The sequence below is a fragment of the Lithobates pipiens genome, unplaced genomic scaffold (genome assembly GCF_037356315.1).
Source record: "Lithobates pipiens isolate NorthernLeopardFrog02 unplaced genomic scaffold, aLitPip1_a1.2 Scaffold_30, whole genome shotgun sequence".
NCBI lineage: Eukaryota > Metazoa > Chordata > Amphibia > Anura > Ranidae > Lithobates > Lithobates pipiens.
This window is the reverse complement of record NW_027507791.1, coordinates 121,451,394-121,473,165: the sequence shown is the minus strand read 5'-3', so window position 1 is coordinate 121,473,165 and position 21,772 is coordinate 121,451,394.

The following is a 21,772-nucleotide window of genomic DNA, read 5'->3' as shown; positions in this document are numbered from 1 at the left end:
CATTATGCTTACCAGCTAACTAATAGAATAAAAATAAAAAATTGCCTTAAAAACTTTTTTTTTTTAAAACAGAGGTTTAGGTTGCACAACTTTTTCAAATTTATGTGGAAGCCCCATTGCCTTGGCAAGCCCCTACAAAAACATTTAAACTGAAAAGAAAGGAAACAAAACATAAAAATTCCAACTATCATAGAACATCACAGTCAAAAGATGTTTGGAAACAGCTTCTTACCAGGAATTATGATTTAATCAGAATATGTTGTCCCGTACCAATCAAACCATGGCTTCCTGAGTAAAATAGCATTTTGGTAGTTGCCCAGGGAGGATTTTTTTTCTCATTTCAATATTTCTTTATTAAAGTATAAAGCATTACCCCTGTACCAATTCCAGCAAGCTAAACACAAATTGGCAACCTCCCCAGTTTTTAACTAGCCTTTAAAGTAAACTGCACATGTTGTATAATTAAAACCTCTGTTTCTAAAACAGGCAAAAATAATTATTTTGTTTTCTCTCTACAATCCATGTGGATTTAAATAAAGACAATTGCCATTTTTTTTAGGTTTCAGGAATTGTCACAGGAACACATTAGATGCCATCAGCTGCCATTGTACTGTGTTTGACTTCTTGTGTGCCCCTGCAACTTTAAGGCCTCATACACACTGGAGGTTATAAAAAAGCCAGTAACATTAGCTGTAGAAAGCTATAGCTGTAGAATGAATTTTGCAGCATTTTTTTGCAGTAGCGTTTCTCAGTGTTTTTTTAGCTGTAGCATTTTTTTGGCTTTCTTAGCAAAACTATACTCCCACAAAAGCTTATGGCTCAAAAATGGATAGCCACATTTTTCAGCATTTTTAAGCTTGTATCAGAGTTATAGCATTTTCACCACTGAAAAACTCCTCTTAAAGTGGTTGTAAACTCTGTTACAACACTTTTAACTACAGGTAAGCCTATAGTAAGGCTTACCATTATGTACTGGAAATATCTCCTAAACTTGCACGGTTTAGGAGATATTTACCATATATGCTTGCGCCAATGTCATTGGAGCATGCACACTGAAGAAAAGGCAGGATCATGCCGTTTCTAAAGGTCCCATACCGTGACTGGTGGCTCCCGAGCGCATGTGTGGGAGTGACATCATGCAACTTCGGTCAGTCATACAGTCAGAGTCCACAGCCCCAGAAGGAAGAGGGTGAAGATGGATGAGGCCACCAGCGGGGACAGATGGGATATTGTGGGCTTCATTTGCAGGTAAGCGTGAGATAATGGGCTAGTATGCAATACATACTAGCACATTATGCTTTTATTTACATCTGGGTTTACTTCCTCTTTAACCACTTTCAGACCGGACCATTTTGCTGGTCAATGACCAGAGGTCTTTTTACAATTTGGCACTGCGCTGCTTTAACTGGTAATTGCGCGGTCATGCAATGTTGTACCCAAACAAAATTTGCGTCCTTTTTTTCCCACAAATAGAGCTTTCTTTTAAAGGTATTTGACTGACTCTGCGATTTTTATTTTTTGCAATATAAACGTAAAAAGACCGCAAATTTTGAAAAAAAATTATATTTTCTACTTTTTGTTATTAGAAAAATCCAATAAACTCAATTTTAGTCATACATTTAGGCCAAAATGTATATTTATTGGTTTGCGCAAAAGTTGTCACATCTACAAACTAAGGTACATTTTCTGAAATTTACGCAGCTTTTAGTTTATGACTGCCTATCTCATTTCTTGAGGTGCTAAAATGGCAGGGCAGTACAAAACCCCCCCAAATGACCCCATTTTGGAAAGTAGACACCCTAAGGAAATTGATAAGAGGCATGTTGAGCCCATTGAATATGTTATTTTTTTGCCTCAAGCGATTGAATAATGACAATTTTTTATTTTTTTTACACAAAGTTGTCACTAAATGATATATTGCTCACACATGCCATGGTTATATGTGGAATTGTACCCCAAAATACATTCTGCTGCTTCTCCTGAGTACGGGGATACCACATGTGGTCGACTTTTTGGAAGCCTAGCCGCGTACGGGGCCCCGAAAGCCAAGCACCGCCTTCAGGATTTCTAAGGGCATACATTTGTAATTTCACTCCTCACTACCTATCACAGTTTTGAAGGCCATAAAATGCCAAAATGGCACAAAACCCCCACAAATTACCCCATTTTAGAAAGTAGACACCCCAAGCTATTTGCGGAGAGGCATGTTGAGTCCATGGAATATTTTATATTTTGCCACAAGTTGCGGGAATATTACAAACTTTTTATTTTTTTTCACAAAGTTGTCACTAAATGATATATTGCTCACACATGCCATGGGCATATGTGAAATGACACCCCAAAATAAATTCTGCTGCTTCTCCTGAGTACGGGAATACCACATGTGTGGGACTTTTTGGGAGTCTAGCCACGTACGGGGCCCCGAAACCCAAGCACCGCCTTCAGGATTTCTAAGGGTGTAAATTTTTGATTTCACTCCTCACTACCTATTACAGTTTTGAAGGCCATAAAATGCCAAGATGGCACAAAACCCCCACAAATGACCCTATTTTAGAAAGTAGACACCCCAAGCTATTTGCCGAGAGGCATGTTGAGTCCATGGAATATTTTATATTTTGCCACAAGTTGCGGGAATATTACAAACTTTTTATTTTTTTTCACAAAGTTGTCACTAAATGATATATTGCTCACACATGCCATGGGCATATGTGAAATGACACCCCAAAATAAATTCTACTGCTTCTCCTGAGTACGGGGATACCACATGTGTGGGACTTTTTGAGAGCCTAGCCGCGTACGGGGCCCCGAAATCCAAGCACCTCCTTCAGGATTTCTAAGGGTGTACTCCTCACTACCTATCGCAGTTTTGAAGGCCATAAAATGCCAAGATGGCATAACCCCCCCCCCCCCCCCCAATGACCCCATTTTGGAAAGTAGACACCCCTAAATTTAGGGGTACACTAGTGAGACTCACAGGTAAAAAAGCACCTAGGCTGTCAGCGACTGTATCAAAACGCTACAAAAAAAGCTGTTAGCGATCGCAGGGATCAGGCCTCACTCTGTGAACGCTGCAGTTATGTGTGTTGTGTTTTGTAAGTGACAGTGATCGATCGATACTGCACTTGGGTGGGCTGGGCTGGGCTTGGCGGCGGGGCTAAACGCAGGTGCTAGCAGGTATCTGGGCTGATCCCGCTAACAATGCGTTTTGGGAAACCTAAACTGCTGGCGACACTAATATAGATCGGATCAGATACTATATTACTAAGGGAGGTGTATGCTTTGCGCGTGGGTGTTAGCGGTACTGGCACTAACCTGACCCTGCTGGGGCGACGCAGACCTTATCTGACCCTCAAACTTATATCACCCGCCGGGTGATCAGGGGGTTAAACCTTTATTAGGTAATAAATGGCGGGTGCCCTGAAACTATAAAAAAATAACTAATCAACCAGCGTCACCTGTAACAGTTATATGGTGATCACTGGTGAAAGGGTTAACTAGGGGGCAATCAGGGGGCTTTATGCGGTAGTATATGGGGGTCCCTGGCACTATAAAAAGCTGCGGCGAACCTAAATACCTACCTGCCTAACTAGCGTCACCTGTGACACTAATACAGCGATCAGAAAAATGATTGCTTATTAGGCTGGGTTCACACTGGAGCGATGCGGGAACGCCGTGAATCCGCTGCGTTTTCCCGCATCGCATGCCTCCCGGCGGCAGTTCACACTGCCCTATGCGAACTGCAGGGAGTGTCAGTGAAATGTTAATGACACCCCCAGATCAGTTCGCATATCGCAGTGTGATCTGCTAACTCGGACAGGAATCGGATCGCATGGTGTGAACACCCATGCGATCCGATTCTGCTGCGGACCAAAAAAAGGGTCCCGTGCGAGTTTGCGGCGGGTGCGATGCGAATTCAGCCATACTATCTGTATGGCTGAACTCGCATCGCACAGAGATCGGATGTGATTTGCACTGCAGTGCGGTGCGAATCACATCCGTTCTCATAAACCGCTGCAATATGAACCCAGCCTTAGTGACACTGGCGACGGGGGTAGATCACGGGGTTAAACCTTTATTGGGGGGGTTAGGGGGGTACCCTAGAGCTAAAGGGGGCTAACCCTAACTGCCCTAACAGTTATTGCAGTCACAAATGACACCAATGCAATAATAATAGTCTTGGGGTGCAGGGGTGATTGGGGGGGTGATCGGGGGGTGAAGGGGGGGTGAAAGTTTGCCTGGCGTGTTCTACTGTATAGTGTAGTGTTGGTGCAACTCACCGATCCTCTCTCCTCGGTGCCGGAACGAAAAATACCGACACGAAGGAGAGATTACATCACTTCCTCTGCCTGTGTTTACATTACAGGAGAGGAAGTGATGCAATGCTGCAATTCCATTCGTCAGGAGCGATCGCGAGGGGGTGGCCATGAATGAATGGCCGCCCCCTCATCCCGGATCGCTCCTGCACGGAATCCGACCGCCGCTGGCACCCGATCGGGCCCCCCACCCGCGGGAAGGCAGGGACGTACATGTACGCCCATATGCCTACCAGTGCCATTCTGTCGACGTACATCGTCGTGCTGCGGTCGGCAAGTGGTTAAAGTGGAAGTAAACCTATGGATTTAAACAGTTAAAAAAAAAGGCATGCCCGGAATGCTAACTGCACAGTGGCTGTGCTCTCAGCCAAACTATCAAACCATCCAATGGCTGGTGTCATCACGAATCATCAATGTGCAGCACCATAGCAGTTGAAGATTAAACAGAGGCAAAGATGGCAGCTTCCTTGGCTGAAAACGATAGGGGAGTTTACTTCCACTTTAAAACCTATTAGTCCTGGGTAATTTTTCCAACCAGAAAATGCCCCTGCCAAAAAACGCTGATAGCACCCTATGTGTGCATTGACACATAGGATAACATGCTGTGGAGTTTACTGACTACAGAAAAAAACATCTGAAGGCAAAAACAGCAGCTGTAAAAACATTCAGTGTGCATGAGGCCTTAGAAGGAATGAGCTGCCTCGAGGCATACATGTGAATTTATCCATTGTTATATATATTACCAACACAGAGGCTCTCAAGATCTAAAGATAGGACTGCACTGTACACAGGAGCCTTGGCAGGGCAATGCAACCACAGCAAATATTTTCACATTTTATGGAACTAAAATCTCTATTTTTGCAGCAAATTGTTGTACAGTCTACTTTGTTCTTTGTTGGTTAGCTGCTATATGTGCTGAGAAAAAAATAAGTTTTGTTTAATCTCTCCAATGGGGACATAGACCGCAATTAAACCATTTTAGTGGATGTGGAATAGGGTCATTGGGGAGATTGCCCCTGTTGTGACACCAGAAAGTGAGGAAAAACTCTACCTCTAGTGGAACAAAGTGTACTAGTGGAACAAAAATTTATAAAACCACTTTTACTGTGGTTCAAACAGGAGCCCCATCTCTGCCCCACCTCTCCATGAAAATGATTTGCAATGGCACCTGCAATAGCAACAAAAGTATCCCCCCCCCAAATTTTAATTGACTGACAAAAGTGACAGCAGTCCTGCCTCTGCTTTACCTGCCCTGAAAAATAATTAGAAGTGGCTCCTATAACAGCCCTGTTATACCGCATACACACGATCAAAATTCTTGTCGGAAAAGGCTCTGATGGGAATGGGAATGGGAATTCCATCCAAGCTGTCTTGCCTACACACGGTCACACCAAATTCTGACCGTTTAGAACGCGGTGACATACAACACGTACGACAGGACTAGGAAAAGGGAGTTCAATAGCCAGTAGCCAATAGCTTCTGTCTCGTAGTTGAATCTGAGCATGCGTGATTTTTGGCGTGTCGGAATTGCATACACACGATCGGAATGTCCGAAGTTATTCCGTCGGGAAAATTGAGAACATGCTATCAATTTTTGGCTGGCGGAAATTCGGACAGCTAAATTCCGATGGAGCATACACACAGTCACATTTTCCGATGAAAAGCTCTCATTGGTCTTTTTCTGGCCGGAATTCCGATCGAGTGTACGCGGCATTACACAATCCTAATCCTATCCATCCCAAGATATTTTACTATTTCATTTTATTTAAGGAATATTTAGTCCTGATAATTAGGATCACATGATGTCTGAGAATGTGCCCCCCAGTCGGAGGTTGATTTAATCAGGTACTAGTATCATGGGGAATGCGGTTGATAAAAGGTACTGTATGAATGTGTGGGGTTAGGCACACTTAAAAAAATATTCATTGATTTGGTAATACTTCATCTCATTGATCAGAATTATGTGAATTTTAACGAGGCTTTAGCTGCTGTGCCATCGGAAGCACTTTAAGGATCGTTCTTGCACCGTCTCCACTCACTCAATCACTTAAGTTCTTTGTGTCATGTAAAATGAAACGTCTACACTTTACACAAATGTTAACTGGTATTATTTGGTCAATAAATATTATTCTTGTGAGTGAATTAAAGATTTCTGTACAGCACATATTTTTAGTCTAAGGTTGATGTAGCAACCCTCTTTGGCAGTTTTAGGCAGCTACAAGTCTTTCTGATTTATTAAAGTGTGAAATGAGCTGAAGAGTCAAGTAAACTTGTGTTCACTTCAAACATCCAGTCATGTGCAAGAGAATTTACAAAAGAGAACCTCTGCACATGATTGGATATGAATACGGGTTGATTTCATTGTGCTTGACCTCAATTCACACTATAGTCATGAGATCACGAGTTGCTGTAAGCCAGACAGACACCAAATCCCTCATTCAGCCTGTGAAATAAAACAAATAAATATTAATCTTTGGCAATGCTGTCAGTTTTTTTGACAAATTAATAAAAAAAAAAAAAAAATCGTAAAATACAAAAAGACATTGACATTGTGCCATTGAAAAAATAGCATGAATTCTCCACCTCACCCCACAATAAAAATGAGGTAATGAAATCGCCAACTCCAGCAACCATTTTAGCACTGCAGCAGCATAAAAACAGTGCTGTTCTCAAATGTGTTGCAAAGTAATGGTTCATCCTAGCCAAATGGATAATATTGTGGATCTCACTATTACAGCAGAATGATGAGGGTGACACACTGACTTCGAGCAAGGGTACCACTCAGATTTTACCATTCCTTCCATTTAATGTTCCCCTGAGCATAAGTTTATCTTTAGTTCAGATTTAACAAGTCCCTAATCAAGAATCGTGCTTAGACAACTCCTGGGTCAAAGTCTCGTGCTTAGATCACAGCCCAACAACAAAAAAATCTTTTTTTCTTGGTGCCTTGCTTATTAGACCTGTTCTTGAGGTTATTTGGGGCCCTAATTCAGAAAATTGCATTGGCTAGACTGTATCAGATAGTTTCTTATATACGGTCCAATGTATATATTTCTTAGTTTTTGAAAAGATCTTGCTGACCAACTTCTTGTTTTTCTGTTACCTAGTTTGTATTTTGCATTCAAGTTAGCAGATATAGTGAGAGTGTTTACATGCTTCTAACCAGGGCTGCTGATAAAAATAATGGGGCCCTGTATAGCCTACCTGACAGGGCCCCCCTCCTCTGAAAATATGAAATTATATTTTTACTAAAATGCAATGCCCATGATGCTATGCTTTGCAGCCGCAATAGATACCCCCGAATGATACCCCCATTGAACAAGTGAATAGAGGCATGAAGGCAATAGCTGCACTCCACAGTGAGTGATCGGTACTGATTGCTCACTGTGTTCATTAAGAGTTGTGTGTTCATTTAGGATGGTGAGGGCCCCCCCCCCCCCACACTCACCATCCTAAAATAACCAGTCTGTGTGGCGCTGCAGCTGCCATCGGGAGAAGAGGGAAAACTGCAGCACTGCAGGGGGAAAGGGGCACAAATACTAGAACTGATCCACCTGCAGTGCAGCAAGAGGAATAAAATAATATATGAAACCCGGCAGCACTGCACAAGATACACAAGTGTCAGCAGTAAGGCAGTACTGCTGGCCCTTCTGCTTGGCAGGTGCCTAGGCCCCCCTTTTGAACCAATGAGGCCTGGGCCCAGTACAGGAGGGCTGGCTGTACTGTCTTATCAGCCCTGCTTCTAACTGTAATTTTACATCAGAAACACTGGATTCTAGACTTAATAACTGTATTATAGTTTTGATCGTATAGGAGTGTGTACAATGCAACTCATATCATTTCATTTTTGCAGATTAAAGTGGAGTTCCACCCTAAAGTAGAACTTCTGCTCATCGGAACCCTCCCTCCCTCCAGTGTCACATTTGGCACTTTTCAGGGGGGAGGGGGGTGCAGATACCTGTCTAAGACAGGTATTTGCACCCAATCCGGGCATAGTCTCCCACGGGAGTCTATGTCTCTTCCTGTTCCTGACACACGGGTCCCAGAGACAGCGCAGACCATTCCCATTGCGCTGCTCGACTCGCGCATGCGCAGTAGGGAACTGGGAAGTGAAGCCGCAACGCTTCACTTCCTGATTCCCTCACCGAGCATGGCGGCGGCAGCAGCAGCTGAGAGCCGAGCAATCGATCGGCTTTGGCTGCCGACATCGCTGGACCCCAGGAAAGGTAAGTGTCCATTTATTAAAAGTCAGCAGCTGTAGTATTTATAGCTGCTGGCTTTTAATCAAAAAAAATTTGGGTGGACCCCCTCTTTAAGCACAGTAAAGGTTATAGTTACTTCATGGCGGTGTTGCCTGAATCATCCCATAGTATTTTGCTATATTTATATCCTGATTTTCGACGAACGCCCAGAGTGAAAAGGGGTAATACATGCTGTATCTCAAGAACTAGAGCTGATAAGGTGCCATTTTTGGAATCAGTGGATCAAATAACCACAGGAACAGGTCCAACATTTGAGACACCAAAATTTGTGTTGGCCTGTGAATGAACAAAGGTGGAGGAGAGGTTAAAAAAAAGATGTTGGGTAACAACAGCCAACAGCTTATCTATTATTCCCAACCCCTACCAAGGTTGCCTTTGTCCTTACAATCCAGTACGCATTCTAAAATGTCTGTCATTGCAGAATTATTCACTCAATCATCCAATAAATCAAGTAATATTTATTCATAAAAAAATGTTTTTTACACATCTTTCATATTCACATTTAACCCATCACCCTAACATTTAACATACACAAAATTATTTATACAATGCACTACAGTTAATTTTTCTCCTATCTCTCAAAATAATATCCCATTTTTATGACGCTTCTTATATGAGGAGTTTTTTACACTTACTTTGTGAAATGGTAGGGGTACTTTTGTACCCCCTTTTACGATTTCAAACGGGGGGGCAGGGATCTGTGGGTCCCCTTGTTAAAGGGGGCTTCCAGATTCTGATAAGCCCCCCGCTTGCAGACCCCCACAACTACCGGCCAGGGTTGTGGGGATGAGGCCCTTGTCCTCATCAACATGGGGACAAGGTGCTTTGGGGGGACCCCAAAGCATCCTCCCAATGTTGAGGGCATGTGGCCTGGTACGGTTCAGGAGGGGGGGTGCTCTCTCGTCCCCCCTTTTTTTCCTGCGGCCTGCCAGGTTGCGTGCTCGGATAAACGGTCTGGTATGGATTTTTAGGGGGAACTCCACACCATTTTTTTTTTAAATTTGGCGTGGAGTTCCCCTTAATATCCATACCAGAACTGAAGGGCCTGGTAATTTAATTTGGGGGAACCCCACGCTTTTTTTTTTTATCAATGACTAATCTTTCAATCACTGTTCTCTGTATTACGGGGAGCCGACAATTCATTATAGCCACGAGTGATTTTAAATTACTTTTGTTTCCTGCAGAAATGACACTTTGGGCAGGAACAGTTCTAAGCACAGGAAACATGCGCCTCTTCACAGGCATACTATACACACCCCCCCCCCAGGTACGAAATTTAAAGGAATGTTACACTTTTATTGTTTCACTTTAAGCATTATTAAAATCACTGCTCCCTAAAAAAACTTCAGTTTTTAAAACTTTTTTTTGCATTGATACATGTCCCCTGGGGCAGGAGCCGGGTCCCCAAACACTTTTTAGGACAATAACTTGCATATTAGCCTTTAAAATTAGCACTTTTGATTTTGAACGTTCGAGCCCCATAGACTTTAATAGGGTTCTAAAGTTCACACGAAGTTTAGGTCTGTTCTCAGGTTCTGGTGCAAACCAAACCGGGGGGTGTTCAGCTCATCCTTAGTTATGAGGAAAGGTTGCAAGCACTGAACTTAGTCTCTCTGGAGAAGAGACACTTGAGAGGGGATATGATTTCAATTTTTAAATACCATACTGGTGACCCCACAATAGGGATAAAACTTTTTCGCAGAAGAGAGTTTAACAAGACACCTGGTCACTCCTTTAAAATTAGAAGAAAAAAGGTTTAACCTTAAACTATGTAGAGGGTTCTTTACTGTAAGAGCGCAAGGATGTGGAATTACTTCCCACAGGCAGTGGTCTCAGACGGGAGCATTTATAGTTTAAAAAAACTATAAGATGAGCTATTAGATAAGCACCTGAACAACCGCAACATACAGATATAAAATGTAATACTGACACATAGGTTGGACTTGATGGACTGTCTTTTTTCAACCTCACCTACTATATAAATAACGTTGTTCATAATAAGTTTTTCTCATTCTCTAGTCTGTCTTTTTACTCTTGCTACATGTTGTATTAGTTTCCCCCTAATGCCACGTACACACGGCCAGACTTTTTGACAGCAAAGGTCCAACGGAACGAGTCCGTCGGACAATTCAATCATGTGTGGGCTCCATCGGACCTTTGCTTGCCAAAAATCTGGCGGACTTTAGAAATAGAACATGTTTTAAATTTTCCCACCGGAACTCAGCGGGACAGAGAAATCTGTTTCTGTGTATGCTAGTCCGATGGACAAAAACCGACACTAGGGCAGCTAATGCTACTGGCTATGAACTTCCTTATTCTAGTCTAGTCGTACGTCATCACGTTAGAATCCATCGGACTTTGGTGTGATTGTGTGTGGCCAAGTCCGTTCATTCGGAAAGTCCGTTGGAACGCCGCCGAAAGTCCGTTGGAAAGACCGTCTGACCTATTCCCTCAAAAAGTGTGTACATGGCATAAGAAATGCCTTAAGGGCATCCCAGACCACCCCTAGGGGTGCCATTCCAGCATAAATACTTATTGATTCTACCAAGGATAATATCACTCTCTCTTTTCCCCCTATTATCGCTAACCAGTATGGGCTTATTTTCCAATCCCTTTTCACAGTACTCCTCCCCCTGGGCATATAATTTATGTTCCTAACAAAATGCAGCATATCCTCACTACCCAGAGCCATCAATTCTAGAGAGCATGGAATGGGTTTTCGAGAAACAGGAATATTGCTGTTTAGTTGGATTCCACATCCTCCATATGTCCCCCAGTCCCAACTCAACTACTATTTGTGAAAACATAACGGCCCCTTTTCCTGTCTGAGTTTCTGATGGGCATTTATCCACCCTCCCATCCAGTACCACGTTAAAGTCTCCCACTTCCATTATTGGGACATCAGGTTTATCGGAAATTAATTTCATCAACTGATACAAAACCTCAGCTTTAAATGGGGGGGGGGGGTGAGGGTGTATATATTAGTCAAAATGCATGCCATATTCCCAAAGGTACAATACAGAAAGATATACTGGCCTCTTTCATCTATACTAATCTGCCTGCAGGAGAACCCCACCCCTGTTCCAATCAGAACACTTACTCCTCTAGAATATGAGGTGTACTATGAGTGATACTGATTCTGTAAATGTCTCCTTTTTAAATATGATATTGTCTCTTTTGTTAGCTGCGTCTCCTGCAGGCAGACTACAGTGGCCTGGTCACTGCAGCAAAAAACGCAGCTCTCTTTATAGGGTCTCCCAATCGCCGAACATTCCAGGAACATGCATTCACCATTTTAGATTTGCATACATTTTTTTTTATCAATAGCTTAATGTTTCAATTGTATCTCTAATCTCCTCTATGCTTGTGTTTCCCAATATATATTATAGTAAATGAATACTGTGTTTTTTTAGACATGCTTCCACATGATTCTCAAATTCCTTAATAGTGCTTTTAGTGCAACAGAAAAATAAACCAACTTTAGCTATCGTCTTAAAACACCCTTTCAGGGACCTAAATTCTTACCTGACCAATGAGCATTATCAGAATTAAGGTTAAACTTGGTTTGATGTTGACCTTCTCAAGCCTGAAATGTTAACACTGTCCCTGATTAACCTCCCTGGCAGTATTCCCGTGTATGGCTCGGGGTGAATTTTCAGTACCAAAAGCGGTAACCCAGAGCCACACTCGGGATTGCATCGCAGGATCTAGGCAAAGTTACTTACCTTGTCCCCAGGTTCCTGTGATGTCTCCCCGCTGTGTGTGTGAGCCATGTCTCCGCTAGATCTATCACAGTGTTGTTCTCCATTCCCTGCGAGCATCGTGCAGCACAGAGACGGAGCACTGTGCCAAATTCAAAAAGTGAAAAACGCACAATACATACAGTACATTGTAATCTTACAGATTACATTATTTTATCAAATTATTTCACATCCCTTTTATTCCTAATGCTTTGTCCAGTGCTCTGCATGCAGTTTTATATTATAAATACTGTTCTTTCTGCCTGGAAACTTGAGATTGTCCATATAAAACAGTGATAATAAATTAGAATCACTTGCAGAATTGAGCGATATTGATTTGTGGGGAAATTCGTCATCAAATACTGCAATTCTGCAACTGGGCAAATTTCAGTGTTTTTGATTTGATTACATTATTGAATACATGTTATATATATATATGTATATATATATATATATATATATATATATATATATATATATATATATTGTGCAGTTTGGGGTTCCTTGCTCCGCGGGATTAAGTGCATAAACCGTTGTCAGGTGAAACCAAAATATATTTATTTATAATTAAATCAAAAATAAAGCTTTTCTTCAGCATGTAAAAAACTGTAAATTAAAGTCCGCTTATCTTCAGCACAAAATAATACAAAAAGAAAAGCACCTACAGTTCTGTAGATAGGTCTTCACACAAAAAGAGTCCTTGCAGAGATCTTTTTGCAGCCTCCAAAACAGCAAACAGCAAACAGCCAATATAACAACACAGCCAGACAGCTCCTCAGACAGGTGTTCATCTCCTTCTCCTCCTCACCCCCATCTCTCTGTCTACTTCCTGTCTTATAGGCTGTCAGTCTTCCTGGAGACCGTTAACCCCCTGTGGTCAGGGAGGGAGGCTCTTTCCCACCCAAATGTCACTTTAGAGCCTCCCAAATTCCGGGTCCCAACTACCTCTCTTAAAATATAGAGAGGACCGCAAATCAGTCATCTCCCGAAAACTACACCCGGAATCTGTCACCCATTTTTGGGTGACCCCCTGAGGCCTACCATGATTCCCTTAAAGGGAAAACATCCCGAATATAGGCGCCACATAGTACCCGTCCAGGACCCAACCTTGGCGTCCTGTACAATATATATATATATATATATATATATATATATATATATATATATATATATATATATATATATATATATATATATTAACATGTATTCAATAATGTAATATATATATATATATATATATATATATATATATATATATATGTTATAATTATGTATCGTAATTTATTATATTATAATTTATGATTTTGTGTTTCAAACTTTATCATACCCGGGATGTCTAATAGACTCTGGTTTGGACAGATTTAAGTGTGTTATTCCTAAGAATTACAGGCCTTCAATATAAAATGCCAAATTTCCATGCAAAACAATGTACCACTTTGAGCATCAAAAATCTGACGTAATCATACTGCCAGGGAGGTTAAATAGACATGGTTTTCTATAACTAATACAAAAAGGATAGGGGATAAAAGACTGATTTGACTGTTTATTTAGAAAACAAAAAAATTGTAAACATGGCCACGGTAAGAAATACAATACCTTATCCAAGTGGGTATAATGGGATCATTTAAGACAAGATATCAAAAGCTTTTTCTATTCTCAAATGCATGGTTCTGATATTTCTCGTTAGGACCAGGTAGATCTATTGGAGCATTATTGTCTCCTCTTTCTTTACCACTATTAAATTCCTATAACCCGTTAAAAAATTTTCATTTATATTTCAGTCCCTTAACACGGGACTTAATGATACAGAAATGGGTTCAGTTAATAGATTTAACATTTTATTTATTTATGTATTTTGTAGCTCATTTTCTGTGATATGTTTCTTTTTCTTTGTTTCTTTCCTATTGTTCCAGATCATGTGAATTTATCATAACAGCTGACAGTATCGCTGGCAAAACCTGACTGGCCTCATTCACATTCCATATGGAGAAAATGTATGCATTAAAATGTGACATGATGTACATTTTCCATTATCACTCAACACCCATGAATATTAAACTAGAGTCCCTAAGGGGAAAGCTCAGTCCAAAAGAGTTGTGAATATGCAAAGCTCAAAGCAAGCAAAGCACCCTTGAAGATTGGCAAGTATGATCAGACAAGTTTTTGCATGCAGGAGAAGCACATATAGAGGGCAATTTACTAAAGGGGTTAAGAATCATCACTCAAAACATAGTGTTACTTTAATTATTCAATCATGTCAAAAGTAAATTCCTGTCTTTTTGGGACCACACAGGGACCTCTTCCTCAGGCATGTGATGCCTGAGAAAGGGTTCTTGCATGGTCCAGGAACTTTGGTTTTCTATGTGGTCATACAAGAATAAAAAGCTTTGATCCCCGGGTAAGGGTTAGTGTACATAAGTGTGAAGCTCAGAAGAAGGTCAAATATTTCTACCTGAAATGTGTTTCCGAAACACTTATCACTGTTTCACATTGACTCACATAGAAAAATGACACAACGCAATGTACCGTATATCTAAAGTAAAAGTAATTGCAAGTAAGCATAAAATCCATTTCCAAATGTGGATGCTTTCAGATCCTTCAAAAATTCTACAATAAGTTGCAAGAGGAATATAGTTGCTTGTGTGCATTAAACCTAAAATGACCGATTATATCAAACTAGACTAAAAAAATGGGTTTATGTAGAGGCAAATCATAATCTAGATCTTGATAGTCTCTGCGGTATATATGCCATATCAGTATGTAGATAATAGTTGACTATTGTGCAGAATAATGGATTATAATTTTAAGGATTCGTGGCAACCTTTATAGGTAAATAATATATTCTTTATTATAAGGTCTAGATCAACTCCAATCCTCAAGGCGCCCCAACAGGTTATGTTTTCAGGATTTCCCTCAGATGAAACAACTGTGGTAATTACTAAGGCAGTGAAGGTGATCAAATCACTGCAAAATAATGGAAAGCCTGAGAACATGACCTGTTGGGGTGCCTTGAGGACTGGAGTTGAGAAACACTGATCTAGATGACAGTAACAATTCATCTTTATTTTATAAAAAGAAGAAGATGCTTCTCTGAAATTGTCCTTCAACTGTGCAGCCATTGATACATTATTTTTCTTGCTGTTTGTGAATATGACAACATTAATTCCCTCTTCCAGACACCTCCTGGTGGCCCTTTGAGTGTTTGTTATTGCCGGATGGTATCAGAAGTGTTCCACTCATGTCAGGGCTGTAACTGTCTCTCATGGTGGCCACAGGATCGAGGGCCCTTGTCACTGGCTCCCTATCACAAACAGAGACTGAGAGCTGTTGGTGATGACTATTCAGCCAGGGTGGTGGGAGCGCACAGAAAGTGTACCCTCGACACACAACCTTGGACTGTTATGGACATGTGTGTGTAGCTATTGGGCATTAAGGCTAACCCTCCCTGCTGACACATATATGCTGGGGCAAATACAAAACCAGTCACCCTATAGAAGGAGAGGTGGTCAGTGTGACTGATCCTGATACAGTATAGTCCCACACAGAGGCAAATTCTTACCACACAGATCTGGAAGAAATACACAAAGTACACCAATGTTCAATTAATAGTATACACACTTCTTGTATATAGACAATATTTGCCTGGCCCAGAGTTTAGTGTTAACTGTATCACCCAGGTATCCTGCCAGTAACACACTTGCTGTCCTAAATGCTCACCGTGCTGTATGTATGGAGCCGCAGCTACAGAACACCTCCCCTCTCATTTTCTCCATAATAGTCCTAAGACACTTTTTTTATAACTTTGTTTGAAATAACACTTTAATGTTCCTAGGCAGGATCAACAGGTAGTTTTTTGCACTTATCCAACGGACATAATAAAATGCATGATAGGTTATACATACACTTTAAAGTGGTAGTAAAGTCTTTTTTTTTTTTACTTTGACCTACAGGTAAGCCTATAATAAGGCTTACCTGTAGGTAAAAAGAATATCTCCTAAACTTGTATGGTTTAGGAGATATTCCCCTTGCATGCAGCCGCTGACTTCAGCGGCGCATGCACTTTGATTTTTCTGGCTGAAAGGTCCGGCAGACGCAGGACTTTGCCTGAAAAAAGTCTGCCACGCACATGCGCAGGAGTGACGACATCGTGGCTCCGGCCACTCACAGAGCCGGAGCCATGATACCCGGAAGACACGCCAAGGGAAAATGTCAGCTCCCTCGACGTGGACTGAGATCACCTGCCGACGCCTCGTTCTAAGGTGAGTATTTCATAATGAGCTAGTATGCGCTGCATACTAGCCCATTACACCTTTGCCTTGCAGGTTTTTTTGTTTAAAAAAAAAAGGTCAGGTTTACTACCGCTTTAAGGATAGCTCCCTCCTCTTCAAGAATACATTGTTTGTATTAAAGCCATAAAACAGAACTAAGTGACAGCAACATTTTTTTTTTTATTTAATCAAAGTAAGGGAGGGTTATAACCCCTGTAAGTTTTTTCTTGCAATATGTGTCCCTTTGGAGAAATTCCCTTTCACTCTCTGGTCCGTAGCCATAACAAGAAGTGTAGGGAAATCCCTCCAAAGTGATGGGATCTATGGTTGTCACCAGAACTTGGGTCCCCATTCTTAGATTTCCCTCTATTCCTTTTCAAACATTTGAGATTTTCTTTCACTTTCGTGGTTGGTGATAACTGTAATCAGGGTAAATAGAGAGAGTGAATCTCTGTAATGGGGGCACAGGCAAAATTATAAATTTAACAGGTGTCCTAATGCCTCTCCACTCTATCCAAAACAAAAAAAAATGCCTTAAATCTACTTTAATAAAATAATGTAAATATGACAGGTGCAATAAATATCATTCAAGTCTTACAAACAACCAATATCGAGCCCTTTCCACCTATATCAATCGCTTATGGATTAGTGAGATGGAAATCAGATATATCTCAAAATGATTCGTAATCGTAATCAATAATATTGGTCATTAAGGAAAAAGCAGCTGCTAGATAAACCTACCAAAGGTAAGTATTCTTAAAACATAATAAAATACTCAAAAGCAGCACTAAAAACACAATAACAAATGACAAGTGTGCATTAGTAAAACAAAAAGTGCAATTCAAATGATAGAGTTTAAATATCTAATAGCAGGTGTGCATTGATGGAACAAGATGTGCAATTTAGTTGTTAAAGTCCCAATGCCACAGTCCGTTGTGAGTAAACTTGACCCGAAATGGGCTTCGCAAGTTTGAAGAACAGCTGTCACCAACACCTCCACAAGTGAAAATCGCCCCCTCTCGAATTAATTCTTTTCAGATCTTGATAGATCATAGGCATACATGGTTGATCTTTAAATCGGACAATCTTTACACAGATCAGACTGCAATCAGGAATGTGGATCACATGCTAATGGACTCTTCCCAAAGGAAATAAATCCATAGCGAGATCTCATTTAAGATTTTATTGTTATCAACTTCCCCCCTTTTAAAATGACACTTACAAACAAGTATAAATAACAAGCATATAACATTTATCCAGTCAGTATACCAGTAATGCCGCGTACACACGACCAGGCTTTTTGACAGCAAAGGTCCGTTGGACAATTCGATCGTGTGTGGGCTCCATCGGACCTTTGCTTGACAAAAATCCGGCGAATTTTAGAAATAGAACATGTTTTAAATTTTTCCACCGAAACTCCGCTGGACCGAGAAATACGTTCGTGTGTATGCTAGTCCGACGGACAAAAACCAAAGCTAGGGCAGCTATTGGCTACTGTCTATGAACTTCCTTATTCTAGTCTGGTCGTACGTCATCACGTTCGAATCCGTCGGACTTTGGTGTGATTGTGTATGGCTAAGTCTGTTCATTCGGAAAGTCAGTCGGAAAGACTGTCGGACCTAGTCCCTCGAAAAGTCAGGTCGTGTGTACACGGCATAAGGCTCCCGCAGGTGTCTCTTACCATATACTTCTCTGCTATCTAGCGCTGATGGTAACCTTGTTCGGTGTGCTGATGTCAATGTCGGTCATCGTCACATTCCAGCGTTAGCTGCTAAAAACATTGTGTACCTGAAGGTATTGTATATAGGGGTTTATTTACTAAAACTGGAGAGTGAAAAATCTAGTGCAACCCTGCATATAGACCAACCAGCTTCCAGGTTTATTTGTCAAAGCTTAATTGAACAAGCTGAAGTAGAAGTTGATTGGCTACCATGTACAGCTTTACCCGATTTTTCGCTCTCCAAGTTTAGTAAATCAACCCCATGGTGTATCACGCTATAGCATATACTAGAGATTTGGGATCCATTTAAACATTTGTGTACACTCAGTGGTGATAAGACTCATCTGCCTGTAGAATAGAGGGTATAAAACTCTTTTCAAGAAGACATAACTTTCTTACATAAATAAGTACATGAGTATTGATAACACATAAAGTGGCGCAGCCTATGGCAGCCAATTTCAGATTACCATAGGTAGATCGGATGTAAGGCTGCATTCACACTTGCAAATGCACCCACGTTGCGACTATACCCAAGAACCCCAGTGGAGGTTTCCGCTATTAGTTGCGAGAGGCAGCCCTATTGAAAGCTCACAGCTAATCGCATGAAATCTCATCCAAGCATTCACAAGTGCGATTGCACCCTAAGATGATTCCTGATTTATTGCTCCAATTAACTGTAAATTGCACATCAATATACTTCTTTCTTTGTCTTTTTGAACAAGCCCATGTTTGTTTACATGTGAAGAGAATCTTTTAACTAATTTAATTAACACATAAAAATGCATTTAGTACATTCAAGTTGTCTCTAACAAACTTTTTATAGCCACAGCTGTGCAGGTGAAAAGGAAACATCCTGTACAGGTGCATGGAGGATGTCATTATCTCTCCTGTATTCTGAACCCAACTATAGACAGTTACATGCCTTGTAGAGGCAGTGATATCACTTTTACAAATTGGATGCCTTCAATTATTGTTTCCTAAACCAGTCTCAAGGGTACACTAACAGTGCATATTTTCCAGCTCTCGCTCCAGAATCACAGGTGATGTCATTAGTGGCGATGTTTGAAAATGTTACTAATGAATACATCTGTTTTACACTTGGAAATCTGGAAAGCATGCACTGTAATGCTACGTACAGTACACACGATCGGCATTCTCGTCGGAAAAAGCACTGATGGTTTTCCCGACGGAATTCCGATGGAATTCAGCTCAAGCTGTCTTGCCTACACGCGGTCACATCAAATTCCGATGTTTATGTTTATAACGCGGTGACGTACAACACATACGACAGGACTAGAAAAAGGAAGTTCAATAGCCAGTAGCCAATAGCTTCTGTCTCGTAGTTGAATCTGAGAATGCGTGATTTTTGGCGTTTCGGAATTGCATACACACGATCGGAATTACCAATAGAAAGTTTTTCCGTCTGGAAAATTGAGAACATGCTATACATTTTTGGCTGGCGGAAAATCGGACAGCTAAATTCCGATGGAGCATACACACGGTGGCATTTTCCGATGAAAAGCTCTCATCTGTCTTTTTTTGGCCGGAATTCCATTTGTGTGTACGCGGCATTAGAGTCCCCAATGATCCAAGTTACTATAGTTGTGGTAACTAGCAAATGGCACATTGGTGAACAATTACCCTAGAAATTAAGTGGGCTCTTATAGAATGTCTGATTTGGCTGGTTTCTTCATTTTTCAAAACTTATATTTTTATTAGGTTTTTGAAATACATTATAATAAAGACAAGAAGTAACAGATTGTGAAGTATTCAGAGTTAGTATAGTCTTCAAAACATATTTCTTAGGTTAGTACATCACAGTAAATGGCACATAAGAAATATAACAATTTTAACATTGCCAGATAATGATTCTAATCATAAAGCAACAAGAAATGTTCCCCAACAGAGCAGGATGACCAAGGCTAGGTAACGCCATTTATCAATATCAGTTTTACAGAATGGAATTTAGGTAGGTTGGTTTCTTTATTTAGAAATATACAGGAAAGTTTGCTAGGTAGATGGTTGGCTTCTTTCATTGGAAATATATACTGAAGTACACTGAAATATGTTGTTACCGGAAATCATCTTTCAACATGTGACCCCAGTAACATTTTGAACGCTGATTGGGTTCTTTTATTTGAGGAACTATATTGGTCATACTACTATGTTCTTAAAGTGGAGGGCCACCCTGAAAAAAAAAAAAAATCTAACAAATTACAAAAAAAATCTAAAAAAAAAAGAAGAAAACTTTTTTTTTTTTTTTTTACTTACCAGAAATGCCTGTTGCTAGGCACATAATCCTAATCTTCCTCTTCCTCCTCCGCGGAGATCTTCTTTCTTCTCTCCTCGTCGCGTTGTCTTCTGGGTAATGGGTCGCACTGTGTTCTGGGAACTGTGTGTTCCAGAACACAGCGCGTCCCATTCACAAATTGCTGCGCGACTCGCGCATGCGCAGTAGGAAACAGGCAGTGAAGCCGTAAGGCTTCACTGCCTGTTTCCCTTAGAAGGAATGGCGGCGCCGGGACCCAAGAGCCGAGGGACGGGTCGGCCTCGGGCGGCCGACATCGTGGGCGCCCTGGACAGGTAAGTGTGCTTATTAAGTCAGCAGCTGCAGTGTTTGCAGCTGCTGACTTTTAATTTTTTTTTTTTTTTTTAAACGGCCTTCCTCTTTAAAGAGGAAGTAAACCCTGATGAGTTTACTTCCTCTTTGATTCCCTGCAAAGGTAACGTATAATGGACTACTATGTGATGCATTATGTGTCACTTACCTTACACAGGAGCCAGTGAAGTCACCGCTGTCCCCTGTAGTCTGGAGCATCCATCTTCTCGGTGGGTCTCGCGGCTTCGCCGAATGACAGCGGCGTACTCAGTGCACCTGCGCGCCGCAGACGGCGGTGCCTGTCTTTCGGCAAATATCTCCTAAACCGTGTAGGTTTAGAAGGTATTTCTTGGACCTACAGATAAGCCTTAATCTAGGCTTACCTGCAGGTCAAAGTTGGTTGTAAGGGTTTACAACCACTTTAAAGAATTTCATTGTGTGACCTTCCATGATGGATTAACTGTATGTGATGCATTATATCGACTTCAAATTTTTTTCTTTTAAATAAAAATATACTCAAAAAATATAAAGGGCACCAACACAAAAATCAAATGCACCACATTAAATAACTCAAGGATGCTTCCCCTTTAAGTGCCAAAAAAGCACTATACAGATAGATAAATTTAAAAAGGTAGGCATTGTCCTATACAGAAAAAATACAGTGAACAATCCACAATCTGTTTAATTAAATACATCAATTACATAAACAGTTCATATATGTGAAGATGCGCGGCCAATCACTGTGCTGATGAACAACTTTGCAAAGTGCCCAAATCTTCAACCAAATGTGCTCCACCACGTGTTAATAAAATATGCGCTCACCAAAACCATAAGGCCAAAAAAGTGACTATCAACAGGTTACAACTGAAT